This window comes from Pelodiscus sinensis, chromosome 2 (genome assembly GCF_052426305.1).
Source record: "Pelodiscus sinensis isolate ZL-2025 chromosome 2, ASM5242630v1, whole genome shotgun sequence".
NCBI lineage: Eukaryota > Metazoa > Chordata > Testudines > Trionychidae > Pelodiscus > Pelodiscus sinensis.
The window spans coordinates 262,079,117-262,092,680 of NC_143053.1; the positions used below are offsets into that span (position 1 = coordinate 262,079,117).

At 41.7% G+C, this 13,564-nt stretch overlaps 1 protein-coding gene and 1 pseudogene across 1 annotated transcript in view; one reads left to right on the plus strand and one right to left on the minus strand.

The window, feature by feature from the left end:
• LOC149525490 (stonustoxin subunit alpha-like) overlaps positions 1–13,564 on the minus strand; it is a 166,118-nt gene that overhangs the window by 124,776 nt on the left and 27,778 nt on the right.
• On the plus strand, positions 5,490–10,979 carry LOC149525492 (uncharacterized; annotated as a pseudogene).

A 13,564-nucleotide genomic window follows, 5' to 3' on the forward strand; every position in this document is an offset into this window, starting at 1 on the left:
AACGGAGGCCATCTGGGTTAAAGTCCCTGACAAATTTGGCACCCCAGATGGGACCTGTCTGACTCTCCGGTGCAGAGGATCAGACTCCGAAGCAACGCAGCGCGCATCCTCCGGTTTTGAGGAGCCTTGCCAGGTGGCCTGATCTCTGCTTCGGCGATAAGGTGTGTCCTGCGAACCAGCTGGAGCCCGTAGAAATCCAGCAACGTCGACCTACTCATTGTGTAGGATCCAGGTCTTCGGGGTTAGAGTCCCTGGAGTGTTCGGGGTTAGAGTCCCTGAACAGGTAAGTGAGCGCTCGGGTTAGAGGATTAGAGTCCCTTAACCGTGGGAAATGGGACAGGTTGGCAGTACATGTCCGGGGGACGCCCCGTTGTCCCTGGTACTCAGAGATTGGAAGGGTATCTCTGGAACAACCGGTTTAGCTGAATCTAAAATGAAAAATTTGTGTCAAATTCAATGGCCTTCTTTTACTGCCCATTTGTCCCCGGATAATGATTGGCCGGACTGCGGAACTTTCTCTGTAGAGAGGATGGATGTTTTGAGAAATGTATTGGTCAATCTTAGACCAGGACAAATGGAATATTTATTTGTATGGTACAATTATAAGCCAAAGGAGAGGGAGATGGCCCTGCAGACCATTTGTATGAAAGAGTCTGTTAAACTTCCCCCACCCTATGCCCCGGAAGTGGTAGAAAGAACATTCCGTACCATTTTCTCTATCCATCTGCCAACCTGGGCTGATGTGAACCAATTGTTAGATACCCTCCTCATGGAAGATGAGCATCAAAAAGTTAAAGAAAAGGCTGTAGCATGTCACCAGAATCAAGCTTAAGGAAGTATGTCCACCGCTGAGCCTAATTGAATTCGGACAGGATGCAAGGGAAAGGTTTACCTGAAGTGGTTAGCTTTGTGACATGGGTGTACAATGGGAAAGAGGAAAAATTAAAGCCCTGAGGGATGGAAGTAAAGCTCCGAAAAGACAGACCATAAGAGAAATAAAGAATTCTACTGAAACTTAATTGAACTGCATAAAAGAATAAAATCTATACATTGTAAATTTGTAAAACCTGAACCCTAAGGGTTAAATGTGTCTTCCAAGAAAACTAATTATTGTTTTAAAAAATCCAAGCCCAGAAACTTCACAGTATTTCTGTTCAAGGCTAAGTTGATAACATTTTTGGCTTGCTTTCAGATCCAGGGTTGTGTGTGTCTGCAAACAGCCTGTCTGTTCTGGAAAGGGGGGGGCACTGTCCCCCACAAGTAAGCCTGTAACATTGCATGTGATTCTTTTCAGGAAAAGAAAACCTTTTTGCTTGCTGAAATAGTAACCAGCAAGGGCCTTGTTCTCAGAAAAAGTTTATGTGGCAGTAAATTATTTGAAGCTTCACACATTAAAAAAAAAAAGAGCCTGGTCTGCAGTACAAGAGGGAAACTGAGGCATGTCATCTTTAACTTAATAATTAAACAATGAAGTAATTTACTCAAACCCTCTGAAGCTGGTGTGCAAAACAAAGCATACCATTAGGTAACAGCAGGCTAATAAAAAATTAGCAAAGAACACCTGTAAAGATAAAGTGTTCTAAAATATAATGCACTACCCCAATGTGGGTAGAAATGTTTCTTTGTCTTTCAAATCATCAAAAAGCGCTAATATTAGCTGAAAAGTAACTGAAGAAAAAACCATGGTTCTGTGTCATGACATAATAAGTTTGTGTTCTGTGTTCTATCCAAATTTGTCTTGTGTGTCCTAATTGTGATATATGTATTTCAAACATTGTTGTGTGTACAATATTGTTGTTTTAATGAAAGAATAATTGAAATCCCTTAAATAATTTTACCTTTGTGCTTTACATAGCTGGTTTTTGCTTTTATAATTCTAGTGAAGTTTTAGTATCAGACTGTGCAGTTTGTACTGTCTGGAATGTAGCAGAATCTGCTCCTGTATCTGCTGTTTTTTCCCTTCTCTCCTACGATCGCCAGCTCCTTTGCCATCTCTTTCGGAAATGGCTCTCCTGCAAGACTAAGCCCCAGAATTGGGAAAGCAGGAGTGGAGACTGGCAGGGTGCACCTTGCACCCAGAGCACTACTGGTGCAGCTCTGATGGCCACATTGTTGCCCCAGTGGTCTTGCTACCTCACCTTGCCTCCGTGCTCCATGGATTGTCGCATGTTGACAAAGGTAAAACAAAATTGGTTTGCTCCCAAATTCTCCCAGGCAGCCAAAGATTATAGCCTGGCTTGCCCTGTCTGCCAAGCCCACATTGTGAGTAAACCTGTAAAGACAGTTCCGGCAACCAGACCTCCGCCTTTAGGACCATTTCTGAATTTACAAATGGACTTTATTCAATTGCCTAAATGTAAATCTTTTGCATATGTGTTGGTTATTGTTTGCTTGTTTTTAGGATAGATAAAAGCTTATTCCCTGCAAGAAAGCTGATGCCATCACAGTGGCAAAGAAACTTCTAAATCATTACATCCCATTATGAAGAATACACTTTGTGATCTCCAGTGATAAAGTACCCACTTTACTGGACAAATTGTTTAAAAAACTGGCAAAAGTACTACTCTATCAAACAAGCACTGCACTGAGCGCGACACCCGGAGAGCGCAGGAGCAGGAGAGAAATGAAATAGGATTTTAAAGAACAAACTTGCAAAAATATGTAAGAACTCTGGCTTAACATGGGTAGAAGCACTCCCGATTGCCCTAATGAGCATGAGAGTGACTCCTAATCGGAAAACTGGACTCAGTCCACATGAAATTGCATGTGGCCAACCTATAAAATTGTTAAGCAGCCAAAAAAATTGACCTAGCTGATGCCACACTTATTAAAGAAAGCATAGTTAAGTATTGTCAAGAACTTATGAGGTGTGTACAGTCTTATCATTCTCAGGCTAAGGACGCCTTCCAGGAGGCCCCGACTGAGCCGTGCCATAAACTACAACCAGGAGATTAGGTTTGCATGAAGGTTCACCAGTGGAAGACTGCCCTGGAACCCAGGTAAAAGGGTCCCTACCAAGTCCTTCTGACCACCCATACTGCTGTAAAGTGCGAAGAATTGCCTACCTGGATTCACACCTCCCACCGCAAACCGGTTCCAGTGCCTACATAAGTTGGCCCCAACAAGAAACACTGCAAACCTGGTACCAGAAACCCAAGTCCAGAAGTAAACGGGGATCAGCACAGGCCTGGTACCGGCAATCCAGGCCCAGAAGCAGACGACATCAGACTTCAAGGGAGCCACGCACGTTCACCCCACTGCGAACCGAGTGAACCAGAAGCAGATGACATCTGTGCCCAGGGAAAATGGACTGCGACCCCTTTGAGCGACCTAAAGCTTTGACTTCGACTAAGGAAACCTTAAACTAGTGGTGTCCTTTCCCGAAAGGAAGGCCTCGTTTCTGGCCTGGGTTCCTATGTTTTTACTTTTATTACTTGTTATCTTTCTCTTTTAGTGGTATGTCACTCTTTCTAGCAACTCAGGGACATTAAAACAATATATTTAACCGCCACCCTAAAATGTCTAACTCAAACCTGAACTATTTCAAGAGTCCCAAATTTTCCACCATTCTTTAGAACAAGCACTTGCTGTTAAAATGGTCAAATATTAAAAACCTACAGGTATGTGTAGAGTGCTTCCTATGCTTGTGATACATTTTATTTCTAAATATGAAAGAAACATGTTTAAAAAAAACATTCATTGATATTTGCAAAGGACTCTCATTCAGGAGAAGTTACAGTAACATTAAGAATAGTGATAGAAATGTAGCCGTGTTAGTCTGGTATAGCTAAAACAAAATACAGGACTATGTAGCACTTTAAAGTCTAACAAGATGGTTTATTAGGTGATGAGCTTTCGTGGGCCAGACCCACTTCCACTGATCAAATAGTGGAAGAAAATAGTCACAACCATATATACCAAAGGATACAATTAAAAAAAAGTGAACACATATGAAAAGGACAAATCACATTACAGAACAGAAGAGGCATACGGGGGAGGGGAAGGAAGGTGAATGCCTGTGAGTTAATGATATTAGAGGTGGGGAAGGGGAAATGTCTGTGAGTTAATAGTATTAGAGGTGATAATTGGGGAAGCTATCTTTGTAATGGGTAAGATAGCATGAATGCCAGTTCAGAGGATTCTCTTTCAGGTGCAGATTTGAATGTCTTCTGAAGTAGGATGCAGGTGAGCAGGTCATTGAGACAGTGTCCTTTCTGGTTGAAATGGCAAGCAACTAATACCAACCCTGGTACTTTCCCTTGCAACAAACCCCGTTGCCAGCTTTGTCCACATATTCACTCTGCTGACACCATTATTGGACCTAACCAAGTGAGTTATAAGATCAAGAACACATATTCCTGCGCATCCAGAAATATAATCTATGCTATCATGTGCCGAAAGTGTCCGTCTGCTATGTACATTGGACAAACATCTCAGACACTTCGCCAAAGGATTAATGCCCACAAAACAGATATTAGACAGGATCACAAAGAAAAAACAGTTTCTTGCCATTTCAACCAGACAGGACACTGTCTCAATGACCTGCTCACCTGCATCCTACTTCAGAAGACATTCAAATCTGCACTTGAAAGGGAATCCTCTGAACTGGCATTCATGCTAAAATTCGACACTCTCCGTGAGGACCTGAACCAAGACTCCAACTATCTTACACATTACAAAGATAGCTTCCCTAATTATCACCTCTAACACTATTAACTCACAGACATCTACCCTTCCCTACCTCTAATATCATTAACTCACAGGCATTCACCTTCCTTCCCCCCCCCCCCCCCCGCATCCCCCTTCTGTTCTGAAATGTGATTTGTCCTTTTCATATGTGTTCATTTTTTTAAATTGTATCCTTTGGTATTTATGGTTCTGACTATTTTCTTCCACTATTTGATCTGAGGAAGTGGGTCTGGCCCACGAAAGCTCATCACTTAATAAACCATTGTGTCAGTCTTTAAGGTGCTACATAGTCCTGTATTTTGTTTTAGTAACTTTAAGGATTGTTATGTATGATGATTTACTGTTTAATGCTGTAAGAAGGCCCAGAGAAACAGAAAAAAACAAAATGTATATTAAACTAAATAAGGGGGGAAACCTCAAAAGCAGCCAAGATATGCAGACAATTTAACGCCCCTCCCCCCCCCCGCCCATCACAAAAAAAAGCAGGACATTTGGGAGGGATGCTTACATTCTTTAAACTATCCAGTAATTCAGAGTTGTGGTGATTTAATCAAACCTGCTAACTGAAGACTTTAAAGTTTCTTTGGAACAAAGAATCAGGATGGTATAAAAACCTCAGGTTTTTGGAGCCTGTCCTGTTTTCAACAGAAGCTATCTTGACCTGAGTTGCTATTGGACTTCAAGACCAGCTATGTGGTTTGTTTTTCAATCTGAAAATATATATTCTATTTTGTCATTCTTTGTCCTTATGAAATAATGGTACCTACACTTTTTTTCTCCCTCAGTGTGATCTGTTCAGCATGGAAACAGCAACTTCAAACTGTATTTCACCATCAGACCAAGGTAAAACCATTTTAACTATAGTTGGGCTTAATACTGTTAAATTGTTTTTAAAAAGGTATTACATAGGTAGCAAAGCAATTTGATGCATTGTGGAGAATAATGCTAACTCAGTTTTTGCTTGTTCTTTATTCCATAGGCCCAAATATACATAGAGGAAAACAGAATAGCCCCTGTGCCAGCATGCCTTTGCCTTGTGGTAGAAGATAACTATCCATAATTATTTTTTTTAAACATGTGGGTTATTTTTTTCTTTTAACTAATTGTAATGTTTAAATTGTGAGTTGGGTTTTTTTCAAAACTTAATTGTGGGGAAGCATATTGGTGTTTTTAAAGTATATGTTGGCAAACTGCTGGCATAGAGTGTTTGGTGAGTTGCTTGTTCTGTGCAAAATGGCTGTGTCTAGACTGGCCAGTTTTTCCAGAAAATCAGCTGCTTTTCTGGAAAAACTTGCCAGCTGTCTACACTGGATGCTTGAATTTCCACAAAAGCACTGACTTCCTACTGTAAGAAATCAGTGCTTTTTGCGGAAATACTATGCTGCTCCCATTCGGGCAAAATTCCCTTTTGTGCAAAACTTTTGCACAAAAGGGCCAGTGTAGACAGCTGAGATTTGTTTTGTGCAAAAAAGCCCCAATCGCGAAAATGGCGATCGGGGCTATTTTGCGCAACAGCACGTCTAGATTGGCCACAGACACTTTTCCGCAAAAAGTGCTTTTGCGGAAGAGCTTCCGTGACAATCTAGATGCTCTTTTCCGAAAATGCTTTTAACGGAAAACTTTTCCGTTAAAAGCATTTCCAGAAAATCATGCCAGTCTAGACGTAGCCATTGTGTTTTCAAAATAAATGTTCAGTTCTGCGTTGGGGGGGGGGCAGTGGAGGGGCTAGGCTAAAAGTATCTTTGTTTCAAAGCAGGTTGGTTACAAAAATGGTGTGTTTTTAACATGGGGGTTTTATTTTAAAAGAGCTGGCTTTAGGCGTTAAGTTATGGGTGATTCAGGGGCTTATGCTAGAGATAAGTGGTTTTTTAAAAAAATTGGTTGCATACTGCTGCTTTTAAAAATATATATTGTTGCAAATGGTTTTAAAACTGCTGAGGGAGTTTTTGAAGGTGTGTGTGTGATGGAGTTTGTGACAGACACAGGTGTGTTTTTAAAGTGTATGTTGGCAAACTGCTGGTTTAGAGTGTTTGGTGGGTTGCTTTTTCTTCGCAAAATGTGTTTTCAAAATAAATGTTTGGTTCTGAGTTGGGGGAAGAGTGGTGGGGGGCTAGGATAAAAGTAGCTTTGTTTCAAAGCAGTGTGGTTACAAAAATGTGGTGTGTTTTTACATTGGGGGTGCATCTAGACTGGCAAGATTTTGCTCAAAAGCGACTGCTTTTGCGCAAAAACTTGCCAGCTGTCTACACTGGCCGCTTGAATTTGCACAAGAGCACTGACATTCTAATGCAAGAATACTTGTACAAGAGGGCCAGTGTAGACAGGCACCTTAATTTTTTGCTCAAGAAAGCCCAATGGCTAAAATAGTGATAGAGATGTAGCCGTGTTAGTCTGGTGTAGCTGAAACAAAAAAACCAAAAGCTCATCATCTAATAAACCATCTTGTTAGTCTTTAAAGTGCTACATAGTCCTGTATTTTGCAATGGCTAAAATGGCCATCAGAGCTTTCTTGCGCAAAAGCGCGTCTATACTAGTCACTGATGCTTTTGCGCAAAAGCACTTTTTGCGCAAAAGCATCCATGCCAATCTAGATGCTCTTTTGCGGAAATACTTTTAACGGAAAAACTTTTCCATTAAAAGTATTTCCGCAAAATCATGCCAGTCTAGACATAGCCTCGGTGTTTATCTAAAAAGAGCTGGCTTTTTAGTGTTTAAGTTGTGGGTGGTTCAGAGGCTTATGCCAAAGATAAGTGTGGGTTTTTAAAAAAGTGATAAAAATAAAAAACCTTTGTTTTAAAGCTATCACTTTTTAAATAAAAAAACACCCCTAATGAGTTTTATTTTAAAGTTTACAAGACTGTTTCATTTGTTTTATAATACATGTTGTTTGCTTCACAGTAAGGTCACAAAATGAGAGCCCTTTAGAAGAGAAGGTAAAAAAACTCAAAAGAAAAAGGAAAGAGACACCTGAAAAAGAAAATTCACCAGCATCAAGGACTGATGGATGGATGAAGCCCAGTAAAAACCTATTTTTATATAGTTTTTTGCTTATTGTGTTTTGTTTGATTTTTTTTTAAAATAAGGGTTTGTTTATTAAGTAAATACATGGGTGTAGGTGAGAAAAATGGTAACGTTAACATATCTGGGGTGTTTTTTAACATTTTTATATGCTCTACCTCATTAGGCATGTGCAGCTCTCCTGACAACATTATAGTCAGAGCCACGGGGACACTTCCATCAGAACTGGTAAAGAACCAGGGATCTACTCAGAGACCATCAACAACGGCAACAGCCATGCAAACCAGCACAAGAGCACAGATGAAGCTGCAGGACAGGCCAAAACTCACACTCAAGGACAAAACAAGACTCTGGTAACAAGCAACCACACTCCAGCTCCTCAGCGGTCAACACCACACCGACCCCTGAGAAAACTGTGAGCAAAAACACTTACATTCACAAACCCGGTGCACATGCTCTAGGGGTTGTGAATAAAAAACCAAGAAGGGATAGCACCAGCCATTCAGGGGCATTGCACACACACACACACACACACAACTCCAGTTCCTCAGTGGTCAACACCACACCGACCCCTGAGAAAACTGTGAATGAAAACGCCCACATTCACAAACAAGGAGCACATGCTCTAGGGGTTGTGAATAAAAAAATACAATGACTGCCAGCACTAGCCATCAAGGGGGTGGTGCTTATGAAAAATCTGATATGTATTATGGATTAGTCTCCTGCCTTCATAAGCTTACTACAACTGTTTGTAACTTTGCAAAGATTTTATAAAAATCATGCACGGAGTTGTGGCAGCCTGTAATTTCAGGGGGTTTAGACAAAAGGACGGCTAGAAAAAACATCAAAAGGGCAAAAACTCTTATGAATAACTTAAAGGCTTTAATTTTCTAAAGGGTAGTTCTAAGCAGGCATGACTAGTCGTGGAAAGGGTCCGGGGCAAAAGGGGCATTCTCAGGGGTTCCCATCAGATAAGGTGTAAACAAAAGGGGGGACAGCATTTGGTGGATTAACAGGTGGCTGCCAAAAAGTTCCAGGCCAAGATCGCTGCAAAATTTAAAAAAAAGGCTAAAGAGATGACGAGGAAAAAATACCAAAAAGAGATGCCACTTGCTGGAGGCTCACAAAAAATGGCTTATCTGACCTGCGGGATGGTGATGAGTCTGTAGATGGGCCCCTGGCTAGTCCTGATGACTCTCACAGAGATCCCTCTGACTCTGAAATAGCATCTGAGGTAGAAGATGCCCCTGATGGTCTCATAGAGGATCCCCCAAGTATCCCTGAAAATCCAGAGTTGTATATGGAGAGTGAGAAGTTGGCAACGTGAAGTACCTAGATTTGGAGGGTCAGTGTATTGTGAGGAATTTCGTTTTGTAAATCTTGAGCAAATAAATTCAACTGAACAGGTTGTTGAAGTCATACATAGGGGGATACAGTTAGTTCTCGATGACATTAATGGAAGGATAGGTCCTGATGATTATGTTCAGTTGCGTTTAAAGAGCCATAATTTAACTGACCCCTTGTTTTCAGTCAGAAGAACTAGGGATGAGCTCTCAGCTGGGGATTTCTTAAATCAGACCTCAAAGATGTTACAGAGTAATAGAGTTGCACCTCGATGGGACGTTGCGCCTCCTTGTGGCCATTGTAAAAAACATGGGTGGGGGTGGTCGTAGAGTTTTAAATTCTATCCTCAGTAGTCAAATCACCCATTAAAAGAGACAGTATTTAGTAGACCTGACTTACACCGGTACCAATTTATGTTTTGCAGGTGGGCTCTTAGCTGTCATGTCCGACCATAAACCTACAGACGCAGAATTGTTAGAGGGGATGAGAAAGCTGCACGAGAAACTGGGGTGGTCAGATCAAAAAAAGGTTATGCTCAGCGACGTAGCAGCATTTGAGCCGCAATTAGGAGTCAGGTGATGCTTTATGCTGCAAAAGGTGGATGGGGCTTTTTTAAAACAGGGGTCCAGTGTACCCCAAGACTTTTTCCATGATTTTGCATGATAAACATTATTATAAGGTTCTGGATGTTAAGAAGTTGTTTGGTGAGAAAAATTATCGTGAGTTTTGCCAGGCAGTGTATAGTTACGATCACTCTTGCAGGTATTTTTGCTGCCTCTGGTTGAGTGCAACACGCTCTGACAGCTTGGACGTACCACTGAGGTGTCCTAGCTGTAGACTGTATTGTCGGTCCAAAGAGTGCTTAAACAGACACATAGACTGCATGTCACAAAAACAAGTCGAATGCCTGTCTAAAACTGTGTGATGAGTGTCAGTCTTACGTGGACAAGTAGCACCGCTGTAAAGGGCAGCGCTGTAAGCAGTGTAAGGGCTTGATTGTTGGCGACACAGACAGCCACCTGTGTTTTATGGACTGTATTAAAAAGCCCGAATCATCAGAAAAGTACATTTTTAAAGATTTTGAGTGCATGAAGGAAACTGGATTGCACATACCCAGTTATATTTTTGTTTTGTTCCTAACCCCGGAAAAATCCTGGGAATTTAAGAGCAATGAATGTCTTTCTAACTTTATTAAGACCTTTATTGTCAAAAAGTTCTGTGACTACACATTCATAGCACATAGTTCCAAAGGTTACGATGCACATTTTGTTGTGAGACAGTTACTGAAAGAAAAGTTGGGAGTAGAACCAATCACTCAGGGTAGTAAATTGATGTGGGTGGAACTTAGGGCCTTGGGCATTCGTTTTATAGATTCTTTAAACTTCTTGCCCATGAAGCTTAATAAGCTCCCGCAGGCTATGGGGTGTGAACGGTACAAGGAGTATTTCCCACATTTTTTTAACACTTTAGAAAATCAAAATTACGTGGGACCAACGCCCAGCATGGAGCTCTATGGTGTAGACAGTATGATGCCTGGGGAGAAAACAGAGTTTCTTGGCTGGTATCAGATCCAGAAAGATGAGACTTTTGACTTCCAGAAAGAGCTCGCGTATTACTGTCAACAGGATGTTAAAATTTTGAGACAGGCTTGTATGGTATACCAAGAAGAGATTATAAAAATGACAGATATGGGGGATGTAGCAGAGAGAGGCCCTGGTAAATGCACCGAGATAAACCTGTATATCAAGCCTTTCCAGTACATCACGCTGGCCTCCGTCTGCATGGCAATGTACAGGTTTATGTTTTTGGACCCTAGCACGATAGCCCTTCTCCCTCCAGACAATTACCACAGGCAGAAAAAGAGATATTCGAATCCATCTATTCAGTGGCTGATGTATATCTCTGACAAAGAAAAAACACCGATATAGCATGCTTTACAGGGTAGGCCCCTACTTTTTAGATGGTTACACTGATATTGATGGGGTGCTCACAGCCTTTGAGTTTTACGCCAACATGAGATCAGGTTGAATCCCGCTAAGTGCCAAATCGCTAAACTCTTTTTAAATTCTCCGTGGGGCAAATTCGGTCAAAGAACCAATCTAGCCAATACCAGCATCATGAGAGACCCTGACGAACTCTTTCAGTACCTGTTTTCCCCTAACGACCAGATTTCATCCTGTGAGTTTATCATTGATGAAACAGCGTGCGTGTCTTGGAAACACACAAAAGACCACTATTTGGTCTCTGGTAATATGAACATTTTCATCGCTTGTTTCACCACCGCTTATGCCCACTTAGAACTATATAACCTTCTAGACAGGTTGCAAGAGCAGTGTCTGTACCATGACACTGACATGGTGGTATTTGTGAAAAAGGTGGGTGAACGGAATCCCCCTCTGGGATCCCACCAGATCAACACATCACAGAGTTTGCGTCAGCAGGTTTGAAAACATACGGGTACAAGATGTCAGGAGGAAAGGCATATATGAAAGTCAAAGGGATTACCCTAAATGTAGCAAACTGTAAAAAAATTAACTTTGACAGTTTGAAAAGCCTAGCCTTGAACTATAGCCCAACCCAGGGGGAGAACAACCCAAGTAAGATAGAGGTGCATCAGCCCTCGATTGTAAGAAACAAAAATCAGTGGCAAATAGAAACAAAGGCCCTTAAGAAAACACAGAAAGTTGTTTACAACAAGAGGATCCTAGGAGAAGGGTTTATAACACTGCCCTACGGCTTTTGAAAGATGGATATGAGGTGGAAACACTCCTCTGTAATTCTCGCAGGACCTAGCAATTGCGGGAAAACTTACTTTATAAAAAATGTATTGGATAATGCTGAACAAATGTTGACTGTGATGCCCAAGAACATTGTTTGGTGTCATAGCTGTTGGCAACCTCTGTACAAAGAACTGCTCTGTAAATATCCCTTTATAAATTTTGTGGAAGGGCTACCTGATGCTTTGGACGATGACCGTTTGTTTCCTATCAATAAAGTGAGTATGATTATCATGGGTGATCTGATGAACACTGCTTGTGAAAGTGATGAAATTGAGAAAGCCTTTACCAAGTACGTGCACCACAGGAACTTCAGCATTATGTATATTGTTCAGAACGTATTTTGCCAGGGGAAAAAGAGCAATATGATTAACCCAAATGCTAAGTACATGGTTCTGTTAAAAAAGCCAGGAATCAACTACAAATCGCTACGCTCGCTCGGCAAATGTACCCCGGCAAGGCTCAATTCTTTCTAGAAGCTTTTGAGGATGCTACCAAAAGACCTTATGGCTACCTGGTGGTGGATTTAAATGCCTCCACACCAGAAGCTTATAGACTAAGAACGAATCTTTTCCCTCCAGACAGGCCGGTGGTTTATACTTTGAAAAGAACACCCGCCGGGTATAAAAGATGATTTATCGGCAGACCCTTTTTAACAGCTGGGGGTTGCTGACTGAAAACATAACTAGCTGTGTGAAGAGAAACCTGTCTCTTTTAAAATTATTTAGCAAATCATCCTTGCAGCAAAGGAAGGCTATCCTGTGTTCGGGCTCTGACGATTTAGTAGCGGCCATTTCAGAAATAGCACTCAATACCTTAAAAGGAAATGTGCCTTTGACGCAGAATCAAGTGAGCGTGCTGAAAAAGAAACGCACGCTTATAAAAACATTGTCTAATAAAAGGCTCTCACTTAAAAGAAAGAAGCATCTGGTGAAGCAGTCTGGGGGGTTTATCGGCCCTCTATTAAGTTTTGCTGTCCCTCTGATAACAGGGCTTTTGAATAACCAATAATAGAGTGAGCAGAAAGAATGTACCTGGTGCTCAGCCACCAGCTGGAGTAATTAAGGGCTCCCCCTCCTGCGGAGGAAAATATCAGAACAACCGCAACGCGCTTACTGGATGCTGAAATGAAGTCTGTTCTTCAAAAGGACTGACTTAGCCAAATACAAAAAGACTAAACTCTACAGCGCTGTGCTTCAGAGGAACCTAATGTACGTGAGGCAAAGTGATGCAGATAAAGGGAAAATAAGTCTGTTTCTACCACAACAGTGACACCACTAAAACTCCAGAAACAGCAAACACCTCAGACTCTGTGGTTCAGGAGATGTTGGATAACATGAAAAAGCGTTATAAGAAAAATGCCTCAGTGTTGCTAAATAAGCTGGGCCAGGATAAAACTATCGCTTCCTGGAATGATAAAGGGGCATTTCTGTACAAAGGCTCGGTGGTTAATGGTTCTAACATGCTTGACTTAGTCAGAGCCATCACCCAGATGCATTATGTCCCTAGCAGACATGTACCTAAAGCAATGTTTCCCAATTGGTGCTCCACAGAACCCTGGGGTTCCGCGGAGCAAAACGAGGGGTTCCGCAAGGAGCCAGCACTCCCCTGCCCCTCTGAAAAAGAGAGAGAGAGATCCAGCTAGCCAGCAGAAGTGTGGGCGGTGAATTGTGTGGGATTGTGGTGCCCATGCTCCAGCAATATTTGGAGCTGGAGCTGGAGCTGGAGCTGGAGCT